The 10,349-nt window shown below is 42.3% G+C and overlaps 1 pseudogene; it reads left to right on the top strand.

The window, feature by feature from the left end:
* Nucleotides 1-7,862: 7,862 nt before the first annotated feature.
* Nucleotides 7,863-9,368, top strand: LOC142439143 (elongation factor 1-alpha 1 pseudogene; annotated as a pseudogene).
* The last annotated feature ends 981 nt before the right edge of the window (nt 9,369-10,349 follow it).

Raw genomic sequence — 10,349 nt, 5'->3', positions numbered from 1 at the left:
AAGTGCTGATTTGAGAGCTTTTGAAAAAAAAGGTATCACATCAATGGGAAATAATATTGCATTCTGAAACAGAAAAATACCTATATTCAGTGTCTAATAAATTTGGCTTTTAAAATCAAGAGGTAAAAAAATGAACTATGCAACAAATATAAAATCATATGGAAAAAAAGATCCCTGCCATCAAAATAAATTTCAAGTAACTTTAAGGCCAAAGATTTTTAAAATACATATATTTTTGGATGTTTTATAATGAAACTACACCAAAATTGAAAGTGATGTCTATAACTATGTACCAAAAAAAATGTTTGTACAACAGAGAGAGATTAGAAAAAAATTCACAATGTGCCTCACCAACAAAAGCAAATATAAAAAAAGTCCATAAGCTTTTAGGAAAGCGTTAAAATTTCCCATTAGATAAAAGAGCAATTTATCTGACCATATACATCTAAGAAGAAACACAGCACATAAAGTGTTAACATAGAAACTAAACCTAACCCTCATTAGTAATTAGAGAAATGCATATTAAAATAATATTTATGCCCACCTGAGATCCTTGATACCAGCCTGATTATGAAAATTTGAGAATGTGGAGCTTGGCAAGGAGAAGGTGAGATGAACATCTTTGTACTGTACTGCTAGGAATGTAAAATGGGCCCGTCTTTTTAGGGGACAATTCTGAAGTGTCGTGTGGTGCATTCTGACTGAGCAACTTATGCACACCTTGGCCCCTTGCTGGAACTGAAAGAACAGGGAAAGGCAGAGCAGTCTGCCTCTGCAATGCAATTCAGATCTCGATTCCAACATCGTTCTTTAAAGAGATGGAAAAACTAGTCACCAACTTCCAATGGAAAAAAAAGGAGATCCAAGTGAAGCAAATCATTACTCAGGAAAAATTAAAAGAGGAGAGCTTTCACTTCCTGATCTCAAAACCTACTACACAGCACATTCATCAGAACAGCCTGGTACTGGTAAAATGATAAAATACACACACCAGTAGAATAGAAATGAGAGCCCAGAGGTAAGTCCATCCACCTACAGATGTTGATCTTTGATAAATTGTCATTAAATCCGGGAAAGATCATCTCTTTAAAAAATGGTGTTACCAACCTGGATAAGCATTTGCAGAAGAATGAAACAAGATTTATAACTTACCGGGAAAAATGGCACAGGGTTCCAGTCTGACAGCCTCTGCATACAACAAACTGAATACAGCTCCACAAAAATGATTTCTGCAAGGTAGAGGTCAAACATTCCTCCACCCCACCCCCCATCCTTCTTAGCTCTCTTTTGACACTAGCTGTGTTAGTCTGGATAGATGAGAAAAACAAATTCATAGACACTCAGATTTATATAAGACAGAGGTTTATATACAGAGGCAATTGAATATTGAGAAAATGACCCAGTCCAGATCAAGTCCATAGGTCCAATATTAGCCCATATGCCCAATACCAATCGATAAAGTCCTCTTCAGACTCATGAAATACATGCAATGATGTGGAATGCAGAAGGATCACAGGCTTGTGGGTTGGAAGTCTTGTGGATTCAGTGGCATTGTAAGCATTTCACTGCTGGCAGGGGTCTCTTCGTGACTTCTCTGGCTCCAGAGGTCTGGTTGCATCAGGGTAGGTCCATGTGACTTGCCCAACTCCCAGGGTGTAGCACCATGTGTCCTTTCAGTAGAGCGTCTCCCAGGGAATAAGTGTTGTCAGTAGAGAGTCTCCAAGGAAGTGATCCCAGAGAGATCTCCTGCCTCCAAGGAGGAAATCCTGGAACCCCAAAATTCTTAGGGGAAGGCCCTGCCCACACAGAGGCCTCATTGGCTATAATCTGATTGACAGACTAGACTTCAACCTTCACTCTTAATCCTCTCGAATCCCAAATTGACACCAGATTATGTAACTCCTAGCCATCTCTCCTACTTTTCTCTCACTTCTCTGCTGTGTTCAATAATCCATTGTAATAGCTACACAGAACTCACAAACAATATGATTATGAGAGTGTATTTGGGAAGTTGACAGGCCATCACAAATCAGGATTAGAAAATATTCTAAGTACACAGTTCTTTTGTCTGCAACATGACCGCTACTCATCACGGCAGGAAGCATATGTGTTCCTGGTCCTTAGCCACTTAGTCCCTTGTCCTCTGCCCGGATCTGGCCAGTATTACAAATGTCTAATGCTGATATTTGCCCAAAAGCACCCCTCTGAAAGCCAGTATTTTGCTTGAGATACTCAGATTTGCTTAGTCTAGGAAACTTACTGCTCTGTCTAATGGGTTGTCATGCTCTTCTACTCTGTCTCATGATCTTGACACTGCTGCTTCTGGTGCCTTTGTTCCTGGCAAGTTCAGGAAGGGATATCTCACATGATCTAATAGCCCTTATTTCCTGACAGTCATGGGAGTCCATTTTCTTGCTTCTGAGATAGCTCACTTTTATACTCAGTAAAACGACAAAACTGACCTCTACACCTTATTTGCATTTGCCTATTCAGACATGCTTCCACTTATCTGTCAGTTTGTCCTACTTTGGTAACTTTCCTGTTGCTGTGATGCTGGAACAGTACCTGGTGGTGTAGTGATTACTCTGGGCTGGAATTCACATGGTCAGTAGTTTGAAACCATCAGCATTTCCTTGGGAGAAAGACTGGGCTTTCTATCCCGATAAGCAATTACAGACTCGTAAACCCACAGGAGGGTTCCATGAGTCAGCATTGACTTCATGGCAGTGAGTTTGTTTTTGGTTTGGTGATGCTGGGCGCTATGTCACTGATATTTCAAATACCAGTAGGGTCACCCAAGGCTCTTTCACTTTTTCAGCCTGATAAGAACTGAGCATGATCTTCCTTTTTGTTTTCTAAAAGTCCAGGTCTTTGCATATTTCTTTATAATACTTTGTCTTCTCAAAGTACCCTTTGAAATTTTGCCATGCCAATGGTACATAATTCAAAATGAGAAGTGGTAGCTATAAGACATCTATTAAAAATCAGAACTTGTAATGTATGAAGTATGAATCTAGGAAAATTAGAAGCAATAAAAAATGAAAGGAATCTAAAGGGATTGACACCCTAGACATTAGTGAGCTGAAATGGACTAGTATTGTCCATTGTGAATCAATCATATAGTTTAATATGCCAGTAATGACAAATTCAAAAGGAATGCTGTTGTGGGTGAACAAGTAAATGTGGTGAAGAAAGCTGATGGTGCCCAGCTATCAAAAGAGATAGTGACTGGGGTCTTAAAGGCTTGAAGATAAACAAGCGGCCATCTAGCTCAGAAGCAACAAAGCCCACATGGAAGAACACACCAACCTGTGTGATCGCATGGTCCCGAAGGGATCAGTTATAAGGCATCAAAGAACAAAAAGTCACATCATGGGCTGCACTCCTCCATGATACGATTGCCGAAGACAAATGGGTGCATAAGCAAATGTGGCGAAGAAAGCTGATGGTGCCCGGCTATCGAAAGAGATAGTGTCTGGGGTCTTAAAGGCTTGAAGGTGAACAAGCGGCCATCTAGCTCAGAAGCAATAATGCCCACATGGAAGAAGCACACCAGCCGGTGCGATCATGAGGTGCCAAAGGGACCAGGTATAAGGCATCATGCACATAAAAAAGAATATATATGTGTGTGTGTGTGTATGTATGTATATATGTGTATGTATATATATACACATACACACACATATATATACCATAGTGAATGAAGGGGGAAGTGCAGAGTGGAGACCCGAGGCCCAAGTATTGACCACTGGAGATCCCCTCATAGAGGGGTTTAGGAGAGGAGATAGGTCAGTCAGGGTGCGATGTAGTACCGATGAAGAACACAGCTTTCCCCCAGATCCTGGATGCTTCCTCCCCACAACCACCATGATCCGAATTCTACCTTGCAGGACTGGATAGGGCAGAGGTTGTACTCTGGTGCATATGGGAGCTGGAGGCACAGGGAATCCAGGGTGGACGATACCTTCAGGACCAGGGGTGTGAGGGGCGATGCTGGGAGAATGGAGGGTGAGTGGGTTGGAAAGGGGGAACTGATTACAAGGATCCACATGTGACCTCCTCCCTGGGAGATGGATGGCAGAGAAGGGGGGGGAAGGGAGACTCCGAATAGGGCAAGATATGACAAAATAACAATCTGTGGATTATCAAGGGCTCATGAGGGAGGGGGGAGCGGGGAGAGAGGGGGAAAAAAAAGAGGACCTGATGCAGAGGGCTTAAGTAGAGAGCAAATGCTTTGAGAGTGATTAGGGCAAAGAATGTATGGATGTGCTTTATACAATTGATGTATGTATATGTGTGGATTCTGAAAAGAGTTGTACGATCCCCTAATAAAGTGTAAAAAAAAGAAAAGAAAAAAAAAAGAAAATGATTAGGGCAAAGAATGTACAGATGTGTTTTATGCAATTGATGCATGTATATGTATGGATTGTGATAAGAGATGTATAAGCCCCTAATAAAGTGTTTTTTAAAAAAAGTTTTTAAAAAAAGAAATGGTGTTGCAATCATCCTCAAAAACAGCCATTTAAAGGTCTATTTTGAATTTCAAGTCTATCAGGTATTGGATAATATCAAGGACATCAAGTCAAGTAAACTATTGTTCATGTTTACACACCAACCACTAGAGATGGGATGAAGAAACAAGAATTCTACTAATGTCCTCAGTATAAATTGGATCAAACATGCAATCAAGATGCATTCATAATTATTGCCATTTGGAATGCAAGAGTTGGAACCAAAGGAAACCAATAAAAAGTTGGCCAGGGTGGTAGAAATGAAGCTGGAGATTGCATAATATAATTTTGCAAGACCAATGACTTCTTCATCACAAATAGCTTATTTCAACAACATAAATGTTGTCTATATTAATGTAGTTCTCAAAAAATAAAATAAAAATAAAAAAACAAAACAAATGTAGTTCTCCAGTGGAATACATACAAATCAAAATGAGTATATCAAGCCCTAATATAAGACCAATTAGTTCTTATAACTTGGCCCTTCCTGGTACTCAGCCCCATGGGGAAAAAAATCACTGAAGATATGGTTGCCACAGCAAAGTGTTGGTGAAGAAACTAGATGTTGTCTGGCTATCGTGAATAATAGCCCCTGAGATCTTAAAGGCTTGTCTCAAAACAAGCAGCCGTCTAAGTGAGGAATCTGCTAAGTCCACATGGAAGAAGCACACGAACCTGTGTGACCCCAAAAGGGAGTGGTACCAATGCTCAAATCCTAAACAGCCGTATTGTGGAAAACTCTAGATGGAAATGACAGCTCAAAATTGATTCACAGGACCATTCCATGCGATGAACTTCTGGTGAAAGCCGAATGCACGTTGACTAGAAATAATAGTGTGCCCAAAACCAGATGATGGGCACTGGAAAGGGGGGTTAGCAACTGTACTCAGGCCACAGTGTGACGCCTTATAACCTGACTGCCCTACTGACCCAATCTGAATTTACCCTAAACTTTTCATATTCCATGCTTCCTGTTAGATTTAGGTCTCTATCAGTTTTATGTGCCCATTGCTGATGGATCCTTGCTTCGCGTCTGCCCTAATTTTGCATAGTTATCTGTTTAGGGAAACAGATCGAAGGAGATAGGAAGATGCTAACACGATCCATGACTATATGGGGACCCAGAAGGAGGAGATGGAAATGGGTAAAAGAAGTGGGGGGAGTTCCGAAGTTGATTGTGACAATGACTGCACAGCCCTACTTGATATGATTAAACCACCAAATTGTATTATATATTAATTATAACTCAATATAATAAAATTGACTACATCTGTGGGAAGACATAATGGAGAAGCTCGAGAAGAGCAGTCAAAGCAAGACCAGGGGATGACTGTGGAACCGACCATCAATTGCCCATATGTAACTTCAGACTGAAGTTGACGAAAACTAAATGAAGTCCACAAGAATCAAAATACTGCTGTGGTGGAGTGAAATTTCTTAATATGGCACTTCTACCCGAGTCTCTGTAACCTCTACCAAATGATTGGACAGAACTCTAGTAGAGGGGATTGGTCAGTTACCAACCCTCTGGCTATAAGTTTGAGCCATCTTTGAAGCCGAGCAGAGAGAGGAACCCTGAGGGCCTTGAACAAGCTGAAGTGACCGAGACCACCGAGGCCAGATGCATGAGAGACTGTGGTATGGAGACTATGGGACATAGCAGAGGACCTGGGCGGGGACCAGAGGCCAGGGCAAAGAAACCAGGAGACAGAACAGACAAGCCGCACTCAGAGTATGGGTCTGTGAGACAAAACACAAGGTGGGTTTCCTGGTTCAGGACAGCAGAGACTAAGAGACCCATTGGCTGAGAGGGGAAGGAACAGAGAGAGACTTGATTGCTGCCTGAGCAGAGGTGTTGCTGTGAACCAATAACTGGATCTTTACTACTTACTGATCCTGACTGCTGCTAAACTGTTAACTCCACGAATAAAACCCCTAACAGGAGCCCCGAGGTCAGCTATTCCAAACCACCATTCGCTTGTAGAAAGATGGTGCTTTGTATTCCTAAAAAGAGTTTACCGTCTCAGAAACCCACAGGGGCGGTTCTACCCTGTCCTACACGGTCACTATGCGTTGGCATCGACTTGATGGCAGTGAGTTAGAAGTGAGTTTTAAAATTTGTAGTTATTGCCTGTGAGTTCTGTGTAGTCATTGCAATGAATTATTGAGCCCGGCCTAGCTGTAGAGTGGCATGGGCAGAACGGTTTGTATTAGAATAGACAGAGAAAGATGGAGAGTGGAGACATGTCTCACCCCAGCCTCTTGGCAATAGGGAAGTCAGAGGAGGTCAGCTATGGGCCCACACAATTTACTGCAGCTAGCTTGAATAAATCCCACCTCCATTCCAAGAATATCTCAAAAGAAAATGACATCAAGTGTGTTAGACAGGGTTCTCTAGAGAGATAAAAAAAAGGTTGCTGATAATTATATATATATGTATATATATATACATGTAAAGATAGATATATAACATAAGAAATGAACAGTTAAATTATGAACAGATAGATACATAACACAAGAAATGAACAGTTAAGTTATAAGCAGATTGCTATATAATACAAAAAATGAACAGTTAAGTTATAAAGCAGTATAAATGGCTCAGTGCGACTCACTCCCATGAGAGAGTTGTGAGACACTGGCAGTCCTTCAAGTCTTGAGGGCCATCAGGTAGTCTTCTGTGGAAAGAGAGCTTGGCACAGGCAGCAAACAGCAAGGCAGGTCACCAACCGTCAGCCAGGTCACCAACTATCAGTCCTCAACTCCGGAGATGTAAATTTCATTCGTGTGGTCTTAAGGAACCTCAACTTACAGTGACACAGTCCACAGGCTAGGTGTCCCACAGGTAGTGTGCCCTTTAAATTGAGGCACAGAACAGGCAAGGCAGCTGCACGCTGGTCTGATGATCAAAGAGCGAGAGACAAGAAAGGCGAGGCTCAGGGAGCCACTTATCTCTCCGCCCTTCAATTAATCCCACTTGTATTTATCAGCCAGGCTGGAACACTAAACTGTCTCCTCAAGAATAGTATCATTTATGGAGAAAGCAAAGGTCATGGCAAAGAGGTAGAAAAGGGTAGCTCAAAGGGGATGTCAAAAGAGACTCTGGAACTCACTCGATGTCGTGTAGTTAAAGTGCGTGGAAGAATTGATGATTTAAAAGAGCTAAACAGATCATTTCAAAAGGCAACTGAAGAAGGTGAAGTAAAATGTTATAAAGAAATGTGCAAAGGCCTGGAGTTAAAAACCAAAAGTAAGAACATGCTCAGCACATATAAATGTGAAAGAAGAAAGAAAACGAGCCTCAAGCTGCTATATTAAATGTTTCTAAGGGCACTTTTTTCGCAAAAAGTGAAAACCATGGCAAAAGCCTAAGCCAAAATGGGAAAGGAAAAGACCCATATCAACATCGTCGTCATTGGACACGTCGATTCTGGCAAGTCCACCACAACTGGTCACCTGATCTACAAATGTGGTGGGATCAACAAGAGAACCATCGAAAAATTCGAGAAGGAAGCTGCTGAGATGGGGAAGGGCTCCTTCAAGTATGCCTGGGTCTTGGAAAAGCTGAAAGCCGAATGGGAACGTGGCATCACCATTGATATTTCCCTGTGGAAATTTGAGACCAGCAAGTACTATGTGACCATCATCGATGCCCCCGGACACAGAGACTTCATTAAAAACATGATTACAGGAACATCACAGGCTGACTGTGCTGTCCTCATCGTTGCTGCTGGTGTGGGTGAATTTGAAGCTGGTATCTCCAAGAATGGGCAGACCCGTGAGCACGCCCTTCTGGCTTACACACTGGGTGTGAAACAGTTAATTGTTGGTGTTAACAAAATGGATTCCACTGAGCCACCCTACAGCCAGAAGAGATACGAGGAAATTGTTAAGGAGGTCAGCACCTACATAAAGAAAATTGGCTATAACCCTGACACAGTAGCATTTGTGCCAATTTCTGGTTGGAATGGTGACAACATGCTGGAACCAAGTGCTAATATGCCTTGGTTCAAGGGGTGGAAGGTTACCCGCAAGGATGGCAATGCCAGTGGGACCACGCTACTTGAAGCTCTGGATTGCATCCTGCCACCTACCCGCCCAACTGACAAGCCCCTGCGCCTGCCTCTCCAGGACGTCTACAAGATTGGTGGTATCGGGACTGTCCCTGTGGGCAGAGTGGAAACTGGGGTTCTGAAACCTGGAATGGTGGTCACCTTTGCTCCAGTCAATGTTACCACTGAAGTGAAGTCTGTTGAAATGCACCATGAACCTTTGAGTGAAGCTCTGCCTGGGGACAATGTAGGCTTCAATGTCAAGAACGTCTCTGTCAAAGATGTTCGCCGTGGCAATGTGGCTGGTGACAGCAAAAATGACCCACCAATGGAAGCAGCTGGCTTCACTGCTCAGGTGATCATCCTGAACCATCCAGGCCAGATCAGTGCTGGATACGCACCTGTGCTGGATTGTCACACTGCACACATCGCTTGCAAGTTTGCTGAGCTCAAAGAGAAGATCGATCGCCGTTCTGGCAAGAAGTTGGAAGATGGCCCCAAGTTCTTGAAGTCTGGTGATGCTGCCATTGTCGATATGGTGCCTGGCAAGCCCATGTGTGTGGAAAGCTTCTCTGACTATCCTCCTCTGGGTCGTTTTGCTGTCCGAGACATGAGACAAACAGTTGCTGTGGGTGTCATCAAGGCAGTGGACAAAAAGGCTGCTGGAGCTGGCAAGGTCACCAAATCTGCCCAGAAGGCTCAGAAGGCTAAATGAATATTACCCCTCACACCTGCCACTCCAGTCTTAATCAGGGGTGGAAGAACGGTCTCAGCACTGTTTGTCTCAATTGGCCATTTAAGTTTCATAGTAAAGACTGGTGGATGACGACAGTGCATCATAAAGCTTTCCGAAAGAAAAGAATGCTTGTGGACCATTGGTTTCTTTTTTGTGTGGCCGTTTTAAGTGGTTAGTTTTTAAAATCAGTACTTTTTAAAAGGAAAACAACTTGACCAAAAATTTGTCACAGGATTTTGAGACCCATTAAAACAAAGTTTAATGAGAAAAAAAATAAAAAATAAATGTTTCTAAGGGCAAAACACTGAATGGCGCAAGAAGCGTCAAAGATGATAGAAGCAAACCAGAGTTACTGTACCAGAAAAATAAAACACCTCGCTATGCAACCATGTCAAGAGGTACCAGTAGAGGAAGAACCAATGATCCTGAAGAAAAAAATTCCAAGCTGCACTGAAGGCATTAGAGAAAAGCAATACTCCAATAATTGATGGAATACCAATAGAAGTACTTCAACCAACTCCCAAAGCCCTGGAAATCCTCACCAGTCCATGCCAAGAAAATTGGAGGTGAGCTACTTGGTCAACTGACTGAAAGAGACCCATATCTGTACCCATTCCAAAGAAAGGTGACCCAACAGAATTCAGACATTATTGAACCATATCATTAATATCATGTGCAAGTAAGTTTTTCGTGAAGATCGCCCAACAATGGTTGCAACAGTCCATAGACAGGGAGCTGCCAGAAGTTCAAGTTTGATTTAGAAGAGGATGTGGCAAGAGGGATATCATCATTGACATCAGATGGATCTTGGCAGAGAGGACACCAGAAAGATGTTATTTGTGTATTTTTTACTACACAAAGGCATTCAACTGTGTGGCCCATAGCAAACTTGAGAAGAATGGGAATCCCAAAATACACATTGTGCTCAAGAGGAACCTGTACAGGACCAAGAGGCCACTGTGCAAACAGAACAAAGGAATACTGCATGGTTTAAAATCAAGAAAGGTGTATATCAGGGTTGTATCATAACTATACTTTTTTAATCTGTATGCT

This window comes from Tenrec ecaudatus, chromosome 2, assembly GCF_050624435.1.
Source record: "Tenrec ecaudatus isolate mTenEca1 chromosome 2, mTenEca1.hap1, whole genome shotgun sequence".
Lineage (NCBI taxonomy): Eukaryota > Metazoa > Chordata > Mammalia > Afrosoricida > Tenrecidae > Tenrec > Tenrec ecaudatus.
This window is presented reverse-complemented; position numbering and strand designations above follow the sequence as displayed.